The sequence below is a fragment of the Procambarus clarkii genome, chromosome 18, assembly GCF_040958095.1.
Source record: "Procambarus clarkii isolate CNS0578487 chromosome 18, FALCON_Pclarkii_2.0, whole genome shotgun sequence".
NCBI classification, from domain to species: domain Eukaryota; kingdom Metazoa; phylum Arthropoda; class Malacostraca; order Decapoda; family Cambaridae; genus Procambarus; species Procambarus clarkii.
This window is the reverse complement of record NC_091167.1, coordinates 47,049,864-47,069,152: the sequence shown is the minus strand read 5'-3', so window position 1 is coordinate 47,069,152 and position 19,289 is coordinate 47,049,864.

Here is a 19,289-nt window from a genome sequence, read left to right as displayed (position 1 = left end):
TTATAAATGGCCGTTCATGTTTAACAAATTTGTTATCTTTTTATTCTAGCATTGTTGAGGCAGTTGATAGTGGTAAGGATTGCGATGTTGTATACCTTGACTTTAGCAAAGCTTTTGATACAGTGCCACATGAAAGACTGATTAAAAAGATAGAGTCTCATGGTATTGGGGGTGCTATATTAAGCTGGATTAGGGCATGGCTATACCAAAGGAAACAGAGAGTTAGTATAAATGGAATCAAGTCAGAGTGGGAAAATGTTGTAAGTGGAGTGCCTCAAGGCTCTGTCCTGGGACCTCTGTTGTTTATAATATATATAAATGATTTAGATTCAGGTTTGAGTAGCAACATTTGCAAATTTGCCGATGATACGAAAATCGGTAGGGAAATTAATTCGGAGGAGGACTCACTATCACTTCAAGTTGATCTAGATAGGGTTTTGAAATGGTCAAAGGATTGGCAGATGCAGTTTAATGCTGATAAATGTAAAGTTCTGAGGTTAGGTAATGATGATAGAGTTACAAGATACGAGCTAGATGGTGTTGTGATTGCGAAGTCGGATTGCGAAAGGGATCTGGGAGTTATGATTAGTAAGAATTTAAAACAAAAGGATCAATGCATAAATGTTCGTAATAAGGCAAATCGGACACTTGGATTTATTAATCGCAGCGTTAGTAACAAGACACCTGGTGTGGTTCTCAAGCTATATCTTGCTCTAGTTAGGCCCCATTTAGATTATGCAGTTCAGTTTTGGTCGCCATATTATAGAATGGATATAAATTCACTTGAACGTGTCCAGCGTAGGATGACTAAGTTAATTCCCCAAATTAGAAATCTTTCATATGAAGAAAGATTAACAAAGCTTAAGTTGCATTCACTGGAAAGGCGAAGAGTTAGGGGTGACATGATAGAGGTTTACAAGTGGATGAATGGACATAACCGGGGGGATATTAATAGGGTATTAAAAGTATCAACACAGGACAGAACACGAAACAATGGGTATAAATTGGATAAGTTTAGATTTAGGAAAGACTTGGGTAAATACTGGTTCAGTAACAGGGTTGTTGATTTGTGGAACCAATTGCCGCGTAACATTGTGGAGGTGGGGTCCCTCGATTGTTTCAAGCACGGGTTGGACAAGTATATGAGTGGGATTGGGTGGTTATAGAATAGGAGCTGCCTCGTATGGGCCAATAGGCCTTCTGCAGTTACATTTGTTCTTATGTTCTTATGTACTGTTCCCTAGCTCACTCCCTATTTCGAAGTCCTTAATTTGTATTTCCCTGCTAGTTAACACTAAATCTAAAATATTATTTTCCCGCGTTGGTTCCTTTATGTGTTGCGTAAGAAAGCAATCGTCAATTAATTCTAGAAAATCTTCTGCTTCATTATTCCCTGTTTTGTACAACCAGTTTATTCCACTAAAATTGAAGTCACCCATGACATAAATACTGTTAGATCTAGATGCTCTAGATATTTAAGAACATAAGAACAAAGGTAACTGCAGAAGGCCTATTGGCCCATACGAGGCAGCTCCTATTGCCTCGTATTCTATAACCACCCAATCCCACTCATATACTTGTCCAACCCGTGCTTGAAACAATCGAGGGACCCCACCTCCACAATGTTACGCGGCAATTGGTTCCACAAATCAACAACCCTGTTACTGAACCAGTATTTACCCAAGTCTTTCCTAAATCTAAACTTATCCAATTTATATCCATTGTTTCGTGTTCTGTCCTGTGTTGATACTTTTAATACCCTATTAATATCCCCCCGGTTATGTCCATTCATCCACTTGTAAACCTCTATCATGTCACCCCTAACTCTTCGCCTTTCCAGTGAATGCAACTTAAGCTTTGTTAATCTTTCTTCATATGAAAGATTTCTAATTTGGGGAATTAACTTAGTCATCCTACGCTGGACCTTAGTCATCCTACACTGGACATCCCATAGATGCTTTGCTTCTATTCTGTCTAAATTTGGTGGCCTATATATAACTCCTATTATACTATTATTTGCTTTTTCGTTTAATTCTATCCAAATAGTTTCTGTGTGTGGCTCAGACTTCATTCCCTCTTTGAGACTACATTTCAAATTGTCCCTAACGTATATGGCTACTCCCCCTCCTCGTCTAATATATCTATCTGTGTGAAATAGTTTAAATCCATTTATTTGATATTCAGCTAATAGTTCTCTATTTTCTACATTCATCCACGTTTTTGTAAGCGCAATAATATTTTTTTTTCTGTACAGACAAGAGCATTCAACTCGCTTATTTTGTTTCTTAGACTTCTACTGTTAGTGTAATATACCCTAAGTGAATTGTTATTTTGAGGCCCTTCTCTTTCCCTGATCATTTTGCCAATTCCTTTCTCCCTCAAACACATACTTTTATTACCTCCTTCCTCCAAATCAATTCCCATACCTCTATTTACTAACAGTTTAAACCCAAACAAACACCTCTAACCACTGGTTCCAACGAGTTCGCAACAGCAACAACCCCAGCCCTCGATAGATGCACTCCATCACGAGCATACATTTCACTTCTTCCATAGAAGTGTTCCCAGTTGTCTATGAAAGATACTGCATTAGATTTGCAATATTTTCCAGCTGGCAATTGACACCAAGTGCCCTCGACAGCAATTCATTTCCACTCCCTCTCTTTAAGAATGCCACATATGATCGGGATTCCTCCCTTGCTCCTAACTAATTCTATTGCTGTTTTGAATCTCTGTATTAGTTCCTCACTCCTAACTTGCCCAACATCATTACCCCCTGCACTAATACAAATAATGGGTTTGTTCCCATTTCCCGTCATAATATCTTTCATGTTTCCAACACTATCACCAATACCAGCTCCCAGATAACAAACCCTTAACCTGTTCCCCTTATCTCTGGCACAAAACATTCTGTCTAAATACCTCATCTGGGAATCTCCCACAACCAAAATTCGATGCATGAATGTTCGTAATAAGGCAAATAGGACACTGGGATTTATTAATCGAAGCGTTAGTAACAAGACACCTGGTGTGGTTTTTCAGCTATATCTTGCTCTGGTTATTCCCCATTTAGATTATGCAGTTCAGTTTTGGTCGCCGTATTATAGAATGGATATAAATTCACTTGAACGTGTCCAGCGTAGGATGACTAAGTTAAGAAAGATTAACAAAGCTTAAATTGCATTCCCTGGAAAGGCGAAGAGTTAGGGGTGACGTGATAGAGGTTTACAAGTGGATGAATGGACATAACAAAGGATATATTAATAGGGTATTAAAAGTATCAACACAAGACAGAACATGAAACAATGGGTATAAATTGGATACGTTTAGATTTAGGAAAGACTTGGGTAAATACTGGTTCGGTAAGAGGGTTGTTGATTTGTGGAACCAATTACGCGAACGTGCGAGAACAACTTGCACACTAAGGGACATAGGTGGAAATTGAGTGCCCAAAGGATCCATTGAGACGTTAGAAAGAATTTTTCAGCGAGAGTAGTAGACAAATGGATTGGATTAGAAAGTTATGTGGTGGAGGCTGACTTCATACACAGCTTCAAGTGTAGAACTAATGTACAATCTCAGGAACTTGTACATTAGTTGATTGACAGTTGAAAGGCAGGACCAAAGAGCCAGAACTCAGCCCCCGCAAGCACAACTAGGTAAGTACAACTAAGTAACTAGGTAAGTACACACACACACACACACACACACACACACACACACACACACACACACACACACACACATACACACGTTCTCTCTCTCTCTCTCTCTCTCTCTCTCTCTCTCTCTCTCTCTCTCTCTCTCTCTCTCTCTCTCTCTCTCTCTCTCTCTCTCTCTCTCTCTCTCTAGCTCTCCCTCTCTCTTGCTCTCCCTCTCTCTTGCTCTCCCTCTCTCTTGCTCTCTCTCTCTCTCTCTTGCTCTTTCTCTTAACAAGGGACAAAATGGCAGGAGGATGCAACAGGGACACAGGGAATAGCCAAAGTGACCAAACGAAGGAAATGTTAACCCAAGTTCTGGAGGAATTCAGGAGAGAGATACATGAAATGAGGATTACAATTAACAACCTGCAAAGTGAGCTGACATCAGCAAGGGAGATCAAATCCCTCAAAGAGAAAAATAAAGAGACCGAGCATCAGATTATCATCCAAAGGGAATGTGGGAATGTTACATTGGAAGGAAATGCCTCTGTACCTGAAACATTTGCGAAAGACTGAGAAAGAGCTCAGAAGCAATGGACACAGTGAGGGAGGTAGCCATGCAAGCAGCTACCTCACAGAAAGCAGCAAGATGCACCACTCAGCTTCTGGAGAGAAAACGATCAGTGGTAGTTGTAGGCATCAAAGAACAGGAAGGATCCAACAGGCGAGAATGGAATAGCAAGGATTGAGAGGCAGTACATGGGCTAGTGAAGGTGTTACAGATGGAAGGAACTGAACAAAACATTGAGAAGGCTTTCAGGATGGCTAGGTAAACAAGGACAGAAACCGACTTGCAAATGTGCTTACAAACGAAGCCATGAAGGAGGATATTCTCGCAAGGAAGAGTCGTCTGCAGTATGTGGAGGGATACAAAAAAGTATTCCTGCAGAGGGACAGGACGAAAGAGGAGAGAGCCAGAGCAGCAGAGGCAAGGAGGAAGTGCAGGGAGAGAGGAGTTAACCAGGAAATCACAGCCCCCAACACAACAGTCCCAGAGACAAGAGGAGAACCCAAAACCAGCATCCCAGCAACACCAGAGAGGAGGGCAACACCACCACCCCCCTCTGCATAGAAACCCTCCCTTCCCCTCACCCTACCTGCGCCCACCCATAACCCCATTCTGACCCTGTCACCCCTTCCCCATTCCCATCATGTCCCCCCTCCCGCCTTTTCCCCCTCCCTCTTCATCCCATACCCTCTCTATACCTCCTCCCCTCTCACGCCGTATCCTCCATGTCCCCCCTACCTCCTTAACCCACACCCTGCCTGTCCTCTCTTCCCTTAAACCCCCACCCCAAAATCCTCTGAGACCCTGCAAACCACCTCACAGATCTTCTCAACCACGGAACAGCGTCCCATACCAGCAGAATGCTTGCCAAGAAGGGGACAAGAAAATGAACAGAAGAAAGTGAGCTTCAAGGCAATGTACACTAACATAGATGGGATTACAAATAAAATAAGTGAACTCAGAGAATGGGCACTAGAAGAAAACCCAGACATAATAACACTCACAGAAACAAAGCTAACAAAAACCATAACAAACACAGTGTTTCCACAGGGGTACTATGTAGTGAGGAAAGAGAGGGAAGGGAGAGGAGGAGGTGGTGTAGCTTTGCTAATAAGAGAAGGTTGGAGTTTCGAAGAGATGGTAATTCAGAACTGTGAAGGTTTCAGTGACTACATATCAGGCACCATAGCAACTGGAGGACAGAAAATTATAGTAGTAGTAATATATAACCCCCCACCGAATGACAGAAGACCCAGAAAGGAATATGATAGTAATAACTTGGCCACCATCAATATAATAGAGAGAGAAGCTTCTGTGGCTAGCAGGAACGGATCCAGACTACCAATCATGGGAGACTTCAACAATGGGATGATAGACTTGGGGAACAGAAATCCACATGGAGGACCAGACACATGGAGAGCTAAGCTGCTGGATGTGTCAACAAGAAACTTTCTAAGTCAACACGTCAAGGGACCGACAAGAATGAGAGGAGGGGATGAACCAGCCTTGCTTGATCTAATGTTTACCCTAAATAAGTCGGATATAAAGGAAGTTAAGTTGGAAGCCCCCTTGGGAATGAGTGATCATAGTGTATTGAGCTTTGAGTACCTGGTTGAGTTAGGAATTATCACCCCTCAAAAAAGAACTGGAAAACAAAGGGCTGGCGTACCGAAAGGGAAACTATGAGGAGATGAATAAATTTCTATGGGATATACATTGGGACACAGAACTCAGAACCAAGTCCGTACAAGACATGATGGACTATGTCACCCAAAAGTGTCAGGAGGCTGTAAGCAGGTTTGTCTCAGCCCGACAGGAAAAACAGAGAAGCAAAAAAGAATCCGTGGATTAATAGGGAATGTATGAAAGCAAAGGAGCTGAACAAAAGGGCATGGAGGAACTTCCGTAATAACAGAACACCAGAAAGTAGAGAGACATACCAGAGAGCCAGGAACGAGTATGTTAGTGTGAGAAGAGCAGCTGAGAAAAGGTATGAAAATGATATAGATAATAAAGCCAAGACCGAACCAAAGCTACTACACAGTCACATCATGCGGAAGACAACAGTGAAGGAACAGGTGATGAAACTTAGGGTGGTCGAGGACAGGTACACAGAGAATGACAAAGAGGTGTGTGAAGAACTCAACAAAAGGTTCCAGGAGGTCTTTACAATAGAACAGGAAGAAGTCACGGCGCTAGGAGAGGTGGCAGCAAACCAGGTGACCTTGGAAAGGTTCGAAATTACAAGAGATGAGGTCAAGAAGCACCTATTGGAGCTGGATGTGAGAAAAGCTGTTGGGCCGGATGGAATCTTACCATAGGTATTGAAGGAGTGTGCAGGAGCACTTTGCTTGCCACTCTCCATAGTGTATAGTAGGTCACTGGAAACGGGAGACCTACCAGAAATATGGAAGACTCCTAATGTAGTACCAATATTTAAAAAGGGTGACAGACAAGAGGCACTGAACTACAGGCCAGTGTCTTTAACTTGTATACCATACAAGGTGATGGAGAAGATTGAAGATTGTGAGGAAAAAAAACTAGTAACACATCTGGAGAGAAGAGACTTCGTGACAACCCATCAACATGGGTTCATGGAGGGTAAATCTTGCCTTACAGGATTGATAGAATTCTACAATCAGGCGACAAAGATTAAGCAAGAAAGAGAAGGATGAGCGGACTGCATTTTTTTGGACTGTCGGAAAGCCTTTGACACAGTACCCCATAAAAGGTTGATGCATAAGCTGGAGAAACAGGCAGGAGTAACTGGTAGGGCGCTCCAGTGGATAAGGGCGTACCTAAGCAATAGGAAGCAGAGAGTTATAGTGATGGGTGAGACCTCAAAATGGCGTGAAGTCACCAGTGGAGTCCCACAGGGCTCTGTGCTTGGAACTATCCTGTTTCTGATATACGTAAATGATCTCCCAGAGGGTATAGACTCATTCCTCTCAATGTTTGCTGACGACGCCAAAATTATGAGAAGGATTAAGACAGAGGACAGCTTGAGGCTTCAAGAAGACCTGGACAAGCTGCAGGAGTGGTCGAACAAATGGCTGTTAGAGTTTAACCCAAGCAAATGTAATGTAATGAAGATAGGAGTAGGAAGCAGGAGACCAGATACAAGGTATCACTTGGGAGATGAAATACTTCAAGAGTCAGAGAGAGAGAAAGACCTGGGGGTTGATATAACGCCATACCTGTCCCCTGAAGCTCATATCAAGAGGATAACATCAGCAGCATATGCCAGGTTGGCTAACATAAGAACGGCCTTTAGAAACTTGTGTAAGGAATCTCTCAGAAAATTATATACCACATATGTCAGACCAATCCTGGAGTATGCGGCTCCAGCATGGAGTCCATATCTAGTCAAGCATAAGACTAAACTGGAAAAGGTTCAAAGGTTTGCCACCAGACTAGTACCCGAGCTGAGAGGTATGATATACGAGGAGAGACTAAAGGAATTGAACCTCAATTCGTTGGAAGAAAGAAGAGTTAGGCGGGACATGATCACCACATTCAAGATTCTCAAGGGAATCGACAGGGTTGATAGACAGGCTATTTAACACAAGGGGCACACGCACTAGGGGACACAGGTGGAAACTGAGTGCCCAAATGAGCTACAGAGATATTAGAAAGAACTTTTTTAGTGTCAGAGGGGTTGACAAATGGAATGCATTAGGAAGTAATGTGGTAGAGGCTGACTCCATACACAGTTTCAAGTGTAGATATGATAGAGCCCAATAGGCTCAGGAACCTGTACACCAGTTAATTGACGGTTGAGAGGCGGGATCAAAGAGCCAGTGTTCAACCCTTGCAAGCACAGCTAGGTGAGTACAACTTGGTGAGTACACATGCACACACACACACACACACACACACACACACACACACACACACACACACACACACACACACACACACACACACACACACACACACACACACACACACACACACACACACACACACACACACACACACACACACACACAGAGTAAATGCAAAGTAATGAAACTAGGTGGTGGAAATAAGAGGCCAAACACAGGATACAGAATAGGAGATGAAGTACTTAATGAAACGAACAGAGAGAAAGATCTAGGAGTTGATATCACACCAAACCTGTCTCCTGAAGCCCACATAAAAAGAATAACGTCTGCGTCATATGCGAGGCTGGCTAACATCAGAACAGCGTTCAGGAACCTGTGTAAGGAATCATTCAGAATCTTGTACACCACATATGTAAGACCAATCCTGGAGTATGCGGCCCCAGCATGGAGCCCGTACCTTGTCAAGCACAAGACGAAGCTGGAAAAAGTCCAAAGGTATGCCACTAGACTAGTCCCAGAACTAAGAGGCATGAGTTACGAGGAAAGGCTGCGGGAAATGCACCTTACGACACTGGAAGACAGAAGAGTAAGGGGAGACATGATCACAACCTACAAAATCCTCAGAGGAATCGACCGGGTAAACAAGGATAAACTATTCAACACTGGTGGGACGCGAACAAGGGGACACAGGTGGAAACTGAGTACCCACATGAGCCACAGAGACGTTAGAAGGAACTTTTTCAGTGTCAGAGTAGTTAACGGATGGAATGCATTAGGCAGTGATGTGGTGGAGGCTGACTCCATACACAGTTTTAAATGTAGATATGATAGAGCCCAGTAGGCTCAGGAATCTGTGCACCAGTTGATTGACAGTTGAGCGGCGGGACCAAAGAGCCAAAGCTCAACCCCCGCAAGCACAAATAGGTGAGTACAAATAGGTGAGTACACACACACACACACACACACACACACACACACACACACACACACACACACACACACACACACACACACACACACACACACACACACACACACACACACACACACACACACACTCTTCCTGCTACGGGGAGAGACTATGGGAATTAAACCTCACGTCCCTTGAAGACAGAAGAGTTAGGGGGGGACATGATCACCATATACAAGATTTAAAAGGAATTGATAGGGTAGATAAAGATAGGCTATTTAGCACAAGGGGCACACGCACTAGGGGACACAGTTGGAAATTGAGTGCCCAAATGAGCCACATAGATATTTGAAAGACCTTTTTTAGTGTCAGAGTAGTTGAGAAATGGAATGAATTAGGAAATGATGCGGTGGAGGCAGACTCCATACACAGTTTCAAGAGTAGATATATGATAGAGCCCAATTGGCTCAGGATCCTGTATATCTGTTGATTGACAGTTGAGAGGCGGGACCAGTGACCCGGAGCTCAACCCCCGCAAGCACAACTAAGTGAGTACAACCAGGTGTGTACACACACTCATACGATGAGAGATTAGATATAGATGTGAATGAGGTGGTATGTAGAGGTGGTAATGAAACAGCTAAGAACACTGAATGTGACTAAAGCAGTTGGACCAGACAATGTATCTCCGGGGATATTAAAAGAGGCCGCACAGGCCCTCAGTGTCCCACTGACAATGATCTATAATGAGTAACTTACGTATGGAGAGTTGTCTTGCTCCTGGAAGAAGGCAAATGTGGCACCAATTTTCAGAAAAGGAGATAGGGAAGAGGCACATATCTATAGACCAGTATCACTGACAAGCATCCCGTGTAAAGTTCTTGAAAGAATATGCAAGTTAAGACTGGTTACACGCCTAGAGAACATTAGGTATGTAAACAAACACCAACATTGGTTCAGAGAAGGGAAATCATGCCTAACATATCTTCTGGAATTCTATGATCAAGTAACAAGAATATGGCAGGACGGGGAATGATGGGCTTACTGCATATTTTGGACTGCCAAAAAGCCTTTGACACAGTACCGCACAGGAGACTGCTATTTAAAATTGAGAGGCAGGTTGGAGTGTGCGGAGAAGCCCTACCATGGGTAAGGAACTACCTAACAGGAAGGAGCCAGAGAGTAACTGTAAGTGGTGAGAAGTCGGACTGGCAAACAGTAACGAGTGGAGTTCCTCAAGGATCTGTGCTGGGATCAGTTGTATTTGCTATATTCGTGAACGTCTTATCTACAGTGGTAGAGTCCTATATGTCGATGTTCTCGGATGATGCAAAATTAATGAGACGAGTTGTGATAGATGAGGATTATAGGATCCTCAAAGAGTGCTTAAAGAAATGCAGAGATGGTCAAAGAAATGGCTAATGGAGCTCAACACGAGCAAGTGTAAAGTTATGGAAATTGTACTAGGTGACAAGAAACCAAAGAGACAGTACACAATGATGAGAAACTACCTACCTCTCGCGATTTGAAAAAGTGATCTGGGAGTAGACGTAACACAAAAACCTAACTCCCGAGGCGCTATAAATCGGATAACGATAGCAGCGTATTCTATGCTTTTAAAAGTTAGAATGTTATTTTGAAACTTTTAAGCGCTCTATACTGCCTACGTGAGACCAGTCTTTGAGAATGTAGCCCCATCATCGAGCCCCCACCTGATGAAACACATTAGGAAATTAGAAAAGGTTCAGAAATTTGTGGCGAGGCTTGTTCCAGAGTTGTGAGGGATGGGACATGAAGAGCGACTTAAGGTTCTGAACCAGACGGAACTAGGACAAAGGAGGGAGCGGGGAGATTTGATAACAACAAATAATCTTCTTAGGGGGATTGACAGAGTGGGAAACAGATATAATGTTCACAGTGAATACTAACAGTACAAGGGGACATGGCTCAGCCCGTCTTTCAAACAAAGGCCCAAAAGTGATTCCATGCACCCGCCAAACCCCCTGTTTATGAATGAAAAACGGTTTACAAACGACTCACAACTGATTTCGTTCGAACACTTCCGGAACAAGTGCTTCACTGACGAATTTTGTTGGATCCACAACGCTGTAACTGCTTCACCCACGTACTACAAATACAAATAATCGCCAACAGAATCTAAACCCCTAACATAACCTATGCCTATATATGTAAAATTTACCAATATATTATAATATTTATATATGGGAAAATTCCCGTTTTGAATGAACAGCATGTTAAAATTTATGAATGCGTCTGTGGGGTCGAACGCTGGATGTAATGGACTTAAGTCGAGGACGGGTTGCATGGCTGGAAGCTGGAAACTCAGATGAGTTATAGAGATGTTAAAACTTATTTTTTTTTAGCGTGAGAGTAGTTGAGAAATGGAGTGAACTTACGGAGCAGATTGTGGATGCAAACAATTTCATGGTTTTAAAACTAATAATGACAGAAAAGTAGGACAGAAGTCATTGCTTTTAACAACCGGCGGCTAGAAAGGTGGGATCGAAAAACCGATGCTCGATCTTGCAGGCACAAATAGGTGAGAACGCATAGGTAAGTATACAAACACATCCCCGGTTTCACCCCGTAACAGCTCTCTAATTCCCAGGTACCTATTTACATGTAGGTGAACAGGTGCGTCAGCTGAAAGAAGCTTTGCCCATCTGTTTCTCTTGGCCGGGAACCAATCTCGTGCTCCATATGACCCCTAAGCGCTGTCCACTCGTGTGTGTGGTATGTGTACTCACCCATTTGTATTCACCTGTTTGTGCTTGCGGGGTTGAGCTTTGGCTCTTTGGTCCCCGCCTCTCACCCGTCAATCAACTGGTGAACAAATTCCTGAGCCTACTGGGCTCTATCATATCTACATAAACTGTGTATGGAGTCAGCCTCCACCACATCAATGCTTAATGCATTCCACCTGTTAACTACTCTGACACTGAAAAAGTTCTTTCTAAAGTCATTGTGGCTCATTTGGGTATTCAGTTTCCACCTGTGTCCCCTTGTTCGAGTACTACCAGTGTTAAATAGTTTATCTTTGTCTACCCTGTCAATTCCCCCTGAGGATTTTGTAGGTAGTGATCATGTCTCCCCTTACTCTTCTGTCTTCCAGTGTCATAAGGCACTGTCTTCCAGTGCCTTTCCTCGTAACTCATGCCTCTTAGTTCTGGGACTAGTCTAGTGGCATACCTCTAAACTTTTTGCAGCTTCGTCTTGTGCTTGACAAGGTACGGACTCCATGCTGGGGCAGCATACTCAAAGATTAGTCTTACATATGTGGTATACAAGATTCTGAATGACTCCTTACACAGGTTCCTGAAGGCTGTTTTGATGTTAACCAGCCTCGCATATGCGGCAGACGTAATTCTTTCTATGTGGGCTTCAGGAGACAGGTTTGGTGCGATATCAACTTCTAGTTCTTTCTCTCTGTTCGTTTCATGAAGTACTTCATCTCCTCTTCTGTATTCTGTGTCTGGCCTCCTGTTTCCACCGCCTAGTTGCATTACTTTGCATTTACTAACATTAGCTGGGTTGAACTTTAACAGCCATTTGTTGGAGCATTCATTCAGTCTGTCTTGGTCATCTTGTAGTCTCATACTATCATCCTCTGATTCAATCCTCCTCATAATTTTAGCATCATCAGCAAACATTGAGAGAAAAGAGTTATACCCTCTGGAAGAAAATTTACATATATCAGAAACAGTATAGGTGCAAGGACTGACCCCTGCGGGACTCCACTTGTGACGTCTCCCAATCTGAAACTTCATCCCTCACAGTGACTCGTTGTCTTCTGTTGCTTAGGTAGGCTTCTTCTGTTGCTTCTGCTGCTTAGGTAAGTTGCTTAGGTAGCCCTTATCCATTGATGTACTTTCCCTATCACTCCAGCCTGCATCTCCAGCTTTTTCACTTGCCTCTTGTGTGGTATTGTATCAAAGGCTTTCTGGCAATCCAAAAATATGCAGTCTGCCCACCCTTCTCTTTCTTGCCTGATTTTTGTTGCCTAGTCGTTGAATTCATGTAACCCTGTGAGGCAGGACTTGCCATCCCTGAACTCATGTTGATTCTGTGTTACAAAGTTCTTTCGCTCCAGATGCTCCACTAGCTTTCTTCGCACAATCTTCTCCATCAGCTTACATGGTATGCAGGTTAGGGACACTGACCTGTAGTTCAGTGCCTCCTCTCTATCCCCTGTCTTGTATATCGGGACTACATTAGCTGCTTTCCAAATTCCAGGCAGTTCCCCTGTTGCCAGTGATTTGTTATACACTATGGAGAGTGGTAGGCACAGTGCTTCTGCTCCTTCCTTTAGTATGCAAGGGGAGATTCCATCTGGGCCTATAGCCTTTGTCACATCCAACTCTGGTAATAGCTTCCTTACTTCCCCGCTGGTAATCTCAAACTCTTCTAGTGGTTCCTGGTTAACTATTCCCTCTCCTATCTCAAGATTTTTTTCCTTGCTCTCAAGTGAAGACCTCCTGGAATTTCTTATTCAGTTCCTTACACACTTCCTTGTCGTTTGTAGTGAATCTGTCTGCCCCTATCCTTAATTTCATTACCTGTTCCTTTACTGTAGTTTTTCTCCTGATATGGTTGTGCAGCAATTTAGGTTGAGTGTTTGCCTTGCTTGCAATGTCCTTTTCGTATTGTCTTCCTGCCTCTCTTCTCAACCTGACATATTCATTCCTGGTACTCTGGTATCTTTCTCTTCTCTCAAGTGTCCTGTTATTTCTATAGTTCCTCCACGCCCTTTTAGCTTGCCTACATCTCTGATTAAATAATGGGTTTCTCATCTTCATATCATTGTTTTCTTTTTCGACTGGAAAAAACTTGTTTGTTGCTTCCTTGCATTTCTTCGTGATGTAGTCCATCATGTCTTGGGCCGTCTTTTCCCTGTGCTCTGTTTCCCATGTTACATCTGTTAGGAATTTTTTTTATCTCCTCATAGTTTCCCATTCGGAATGCCAGCCTTTTGTTTTCCGTACCCCTCCTCGATTTCAATAACCCTTCTTCAACCAGATACTCAAACACCAGTGCACTGTGGTCGCTCATTCCTACTGTGTCCTCGAAACCGATTTCCCTTATGTCGGGTCGTTCAGAGTGAAGACTAGGTCGAGTCTCGCTGGTTATCGTTTCCTCTTATCCTAGTGGGTTCCCTGACATGCTGGCTTAGAAAGTTTCTTGTCGCTACCTCCATTAGTTTGGCTCTCCATGTATCTTCTCCTCCATGCGGTTCCTTGTTCTCCCAGTCTATCCTTCTGTGATTGAAGACCCTCATGGTGAGCAGATGGGATCTATTTCTACAGGCAGCAGAGGCTGCCTTCTCAATTATAGTGTTAACTGCCATGTTGTTGTTGTCATACTCTTGCCTGGGTCTTCTGTCATTTGGTGGAGGGTTATATATCACTGCTGCTATTACTTTTGGTCCTCCCATTGTCATGGTGCCTGTTATTTAGTCTCTGAATCCCTCGCAGCCCGGGATGACCGTATCCGTGAAACTCCATTCCTTTCTCATTAGTAGGGCCACTCCACCTCACACACACTCCACTGTGCGTGTGTGTGTGTGTGTGTGTGTTTACTAGTTGTGTTTACTAGTTGTGTTTTTGCGGGGCTTGAGCTTTGCTCTTTCGGCCCGCCTCTCAACTGTCAATCAACTGTTTACTAACTACTATTTTTTTTTCTCCACACCACACACACACACCCCAGGAAGCAGCCCGTGACAGCTGACTAACTCCCAGGTACCTATTTACTGCTAGGTAACAGGGGCACTTAGGGTGAAAGAAACTTTGCCCATTTGTTTCTGCCTCGTGCGGGAATCGAACCCGCGCCACAGAATTACGAGTCCTGCGCGCAATCCACCAGGCTACGAGGCCCCCTGTGTGTGTGTGTGTGTGTGTGTGTGTGTGTGTGTGTGTGTGTGTACTCACCTAGTTGTGCTCACCTAGTTGTGCTTGCGGGGGTTGAGCTCTGGCTCTTTGGTCCCGCCTCTCAAGCGTCAATCAACTGGTGTACAGATTCCTGAGCCTATTGGACTCTATCATATTTACACTTGAAACTGTGTATGGAGTCAGCCTCCACCACATCACTTCCTAATGCATTCCATTTGTCAACCACTCTGACACTAAAAAAGTTCTTTCTAATATCCCTGTGGCTCATTTGGGCGCTCAGTTTCCACCTGTGTCCCCTTGTGCGTGTGCCCCTTGTGTTAAATAGCCTGTCTTTATCTACCCTATCAATTCCCTTGAGAATCTTGAATGTAGTGATCATGTCCCCCCCTAACTCTTCTGTCTTCCAGCGAAGTGAGGTTCAATTCCCGCAGTCTCTCCTCGTAGCTCATACCTTTCAGCTCGGGTACTAGTCTGGCGGCAAACCTTTGAACCTTTTCCAGTTTAGTCTTGTCCTTGACTAGATATGGACTCCATGCTGGGGCTACATACTCCAGAATTGGCCTGACATATGTGGTATACAAAGTTCTGAATGATTCTTTACACAAATTTCTGAATGCCGTTCGTATGTTGTAAAGCCTGGCATATGCCGCTGATGTTATCCTCTTGATATGTGCTGCAGGAGACAGGTCTGGCGTGATGTCAACTCCCAAGTCTTTTTCTTTCTCTGACTCCTGAAGGATTTCCTCTCCCAGATGATACCTTGTATTTGGCTTCCTGCTCCCTACACCTATCTTCATTACATTACATTTGGTTGGGTTAAACTCTAACAACCACTTGTTCGACCATTCCTTCAGTTTGTCTAGGTCTTCTTGAAGCCTCAAACAGTCCTCTTCTGTCTTAATCCTTCTCATAATTTTGGCATCGTCCGCAAACATTGAGAGAAATGAATCTATACCCTTCGGGATATCATTTACATATATCAGAAACAAGATAGGACCGAGTACAGAGCCCTGTGGGACTCCACTGGTGACTTCACGCCAATCGGAGGTCTCACCCCTCACCGTAACTATCTGCTTCCTATTGCTTAGGTACTCCCTTATCCATTGGAGCACCTTACCAGCTACACCTGCCTGTCTCTCCAGCTTATGTACCAGCCTCTTATGCGGTACTGTGTCAAAGGCTTTCCGACAATCCAAGAAAATGCAGTCCGCCCAGCCCTCTCTTTCTTGCTTAATCTGTGTCACCTGGTCATAGAATTCTATTAAGCCTGTCAGGCAAGATTTACCCTCTCTGAACCCATGTTGTCGATTTGTCACGAAGTCCCTTCTCTCCAGATGTGCTACCAGGTTTTTTCTCACGATCTTCTCCATCACCTTGCATGGTATACAAGTCAAGGATACTGGCCTGTAGTTCAGTGCCTCTTGCCTGTCGCCCTTTTTGTATATTGGGACCACATGTAGTCCCACACACATGTGTGTGTGCGTGTGTGTGTGTGTGTGTGTGTGTGTGTGTGTGTGTGTGTGTGTGTGTGTGTGTGTGTGTGTGTGTGTGTGTGTGTGTGTGTGTGTGTGTGTGGGTGTATGTGTGTGTATGTGCGTGTATGTGTGTCTATGTGTGTGTGTGTGTGTTTGTTTGTATGTGTGTGTGTGTGTGTGTGTGTGTGTGTGTGTGTGTGTGTGTGTACTCACCTAGTTGTACTCACCTAGTTGTGTTTGCGGGGGTTGAGCTCTGGCTCTTTGGTCCCGCCTCTCAACCGTCAATCAACAGGTGTACAGATTCCTGAGCCTATCGGGCTCTGTCATATCTACACTTGAAACTGTGTATGGAGTCAGCCTCCACCACATCACCCCCTAATGCATTACATTTGTCTACCACTCTGACACTAAAAAAGTTCTTTCTAATATCTCTGTGGCTCATTTGGGCACTCAGTTTCCACCTGTGTCCCCTTGTGCGTGTTCCCCTTGTGTTAAATAGACTGTCTTTATCTACCCTATCAATTCCCTTCAGAATCTTGAATGTGGTAAGCATGTCCCCCCTAACTCTTCTGTCTTCCAGCGAAGTGAGGTTTAATTCCCGTAGTCTCTCCTCGTAGCTCATACCTCTCAGCTCGGGTACTAGCCTGGTGGCAAACCTTTGAACCTGTGTGTGTGTGTGTGTGTGTGTGTGTGTGTGTGTGTGTGTGTGTGTGTGTGTGTGTGTGTGTGTGTGTGTGTGTGTGTGTGTGTGTGTATGTGTGTGTGTGTGTGTGTGTGTATGTGTGTGTGTGTGTAATTACCTAAGTGTAGTTACAGGATGAGAGCTACGCTCGTGGTGTCCCGTCTTCCCAGCACTCTTTGTCATATAACGCTTTGAAACTACTGACGGTCGTGGCCTCCACCGCCTTCTCACCTAACTTGTTCCAACCGTCTACCACTCTGTTTTCGCAAGTGAATTTTCTTATATTTCTTCGGCATCTGTGTTTAGCTAGTTTATATCTATGACCTCTTGTTCTTAAAGGTCCAGGTCTCAGGAAATCTTTCCTATCGATTTTATCAATTTTTGTTACTATTTTGTTTGTAGTGATCATATCACCTCTTTTTTTTCTGTCGTCTAGTTTTGGCATATTTAATGCCTCTAACCTCTCCTCGTAGCTCTTGCCCTTCAGTTCTGGGAGTCACTTAGTAGGATGTCTTTGCACCTTTTCCAGTTTGTTGATGTGCTTCTTAAGATATGGGCTCCACACAACCGCTGCATATTCTAGCTTTGGCCTAACAAATGTCATGAACAATTTCTTTAGTATATCGCCATCCATGTATTTAAAAGCAATTCTTAAGTTAGAAAGCGTGCCATTGGCTCCTCGCACAATATTCTTTATGTGGTCCTCAGGTGATAGTTTTCTATCTAGAACCACCTCTAGATCTCTTTCTTTTCGGAATTCTTTAAAGATTTCTCACATAATATATAGGGTGTGTGGGGTCTATGTTCTCCTATTCCACATTCCATAACATGGCATTTATTGACATTAAATTCCATTTGCCAAGTGGTGCTCCATATACTTATTTTGTCCAGGTCATCTTGAAGGGCAAGCCAATCATCTAAGTTTCTTATCCTTCCTATTATCTTTCAACCCATCCTCCGAATAGACAGTACGTTTTAATACTAAATGTAATAAGTACATTTTCATACTTACGTATTTAGTACATAATTGCACTTATCGGGCTGTTACAGTTACCGGCTGGCCTCCCTAGAATATTCTCCCCGAAACGAACATCTTAGCATCATCAGCAAACATGTTCATATAATTCTGTATACCAACTGGTAGATCATTTATGTAGAAAATAAACATCACTGGTGCAAGAACTGAACCCTGTGGTACTCCACTTGTGACATTTCTCCAGTCCGATACATTGCCTCTGATCACTGCCCTCATTTTTCTATCAGTCAGAAAATTTTTCATCCATGTTAGAAGCTTACCTGTCACCCCTCCAATATTTTCCAGTTTCAAGAACAACCTCTTATGTGGAACTCTGTCGAAAGTCTTTTTTTAAGTCCAGATAGATGCAGTCAACCCAACCATTTCTTTCCTGTAGTATCTCTGTTGCTCTATCATAGAAACTGAGTAAATTCGATACACAGGATCTGTCTGATATTATATCATTCTCTCCAGGTGTTCTACCCATTTAGTTTTAATTATTTTTTCCAATATTTTGACTATTACACTTGTCAATGATACAGGTCTATAAGTAAGGGGGTCTTCCCTGCTTCCACTTTTGTAGATTGGAACTATGTTAGCCTTTTTCCACACACATCAGCTAAAACTCCTGTAAACAGGGATGCCTGAACAATCAGTTGATGTGGAATACTGAGCTCAGGTGCACATTCTCTCAGAACCCACGGTGAAACTCCATCTGGACCAACTGCTTTTTTCTTATTTAGCTCCTTGAGCATTATTTCCACTTCGTCTCTAGACACCTCTATGTGCTCTATGTTGTTCTCTGGAATTCTTATTGTGTCTGGTTCCCTGAAGATTTCATTTTGTACAAACACACTTTGGAACTTTTCGTTTAATGTTTCACACATTTCCTTTTCATTTTCCGTGAATCTATTTCCCATTTTCAACCTCTGAATATTATCCTTTACCTGCAATTTGTTGTTTATGAATTTATAGAATAGACCTGGTTCTGTTATACATTTGTCTGCAATCCCTTTTTCAAAATTTCTTTCTGCCTCTCTCTTCTCACTACCGTGTAGTTGTTTCTCGCATCTTTGTATCGCTGGTATGTTTGGGGGTTTGGCCTCTTCCTGTATTGATTCCATTTTTGTGTCTTTTGGTCTCTGGCCCTCTCGCAATTTCTGTTGGACCAATCCTGTTTCCTAGTTCTGCATCTCTGTTTTGGTATAAATTTTTTTGTGCCTTTATCATATATTTCACAAAACTTGACATACATCGCATTCACT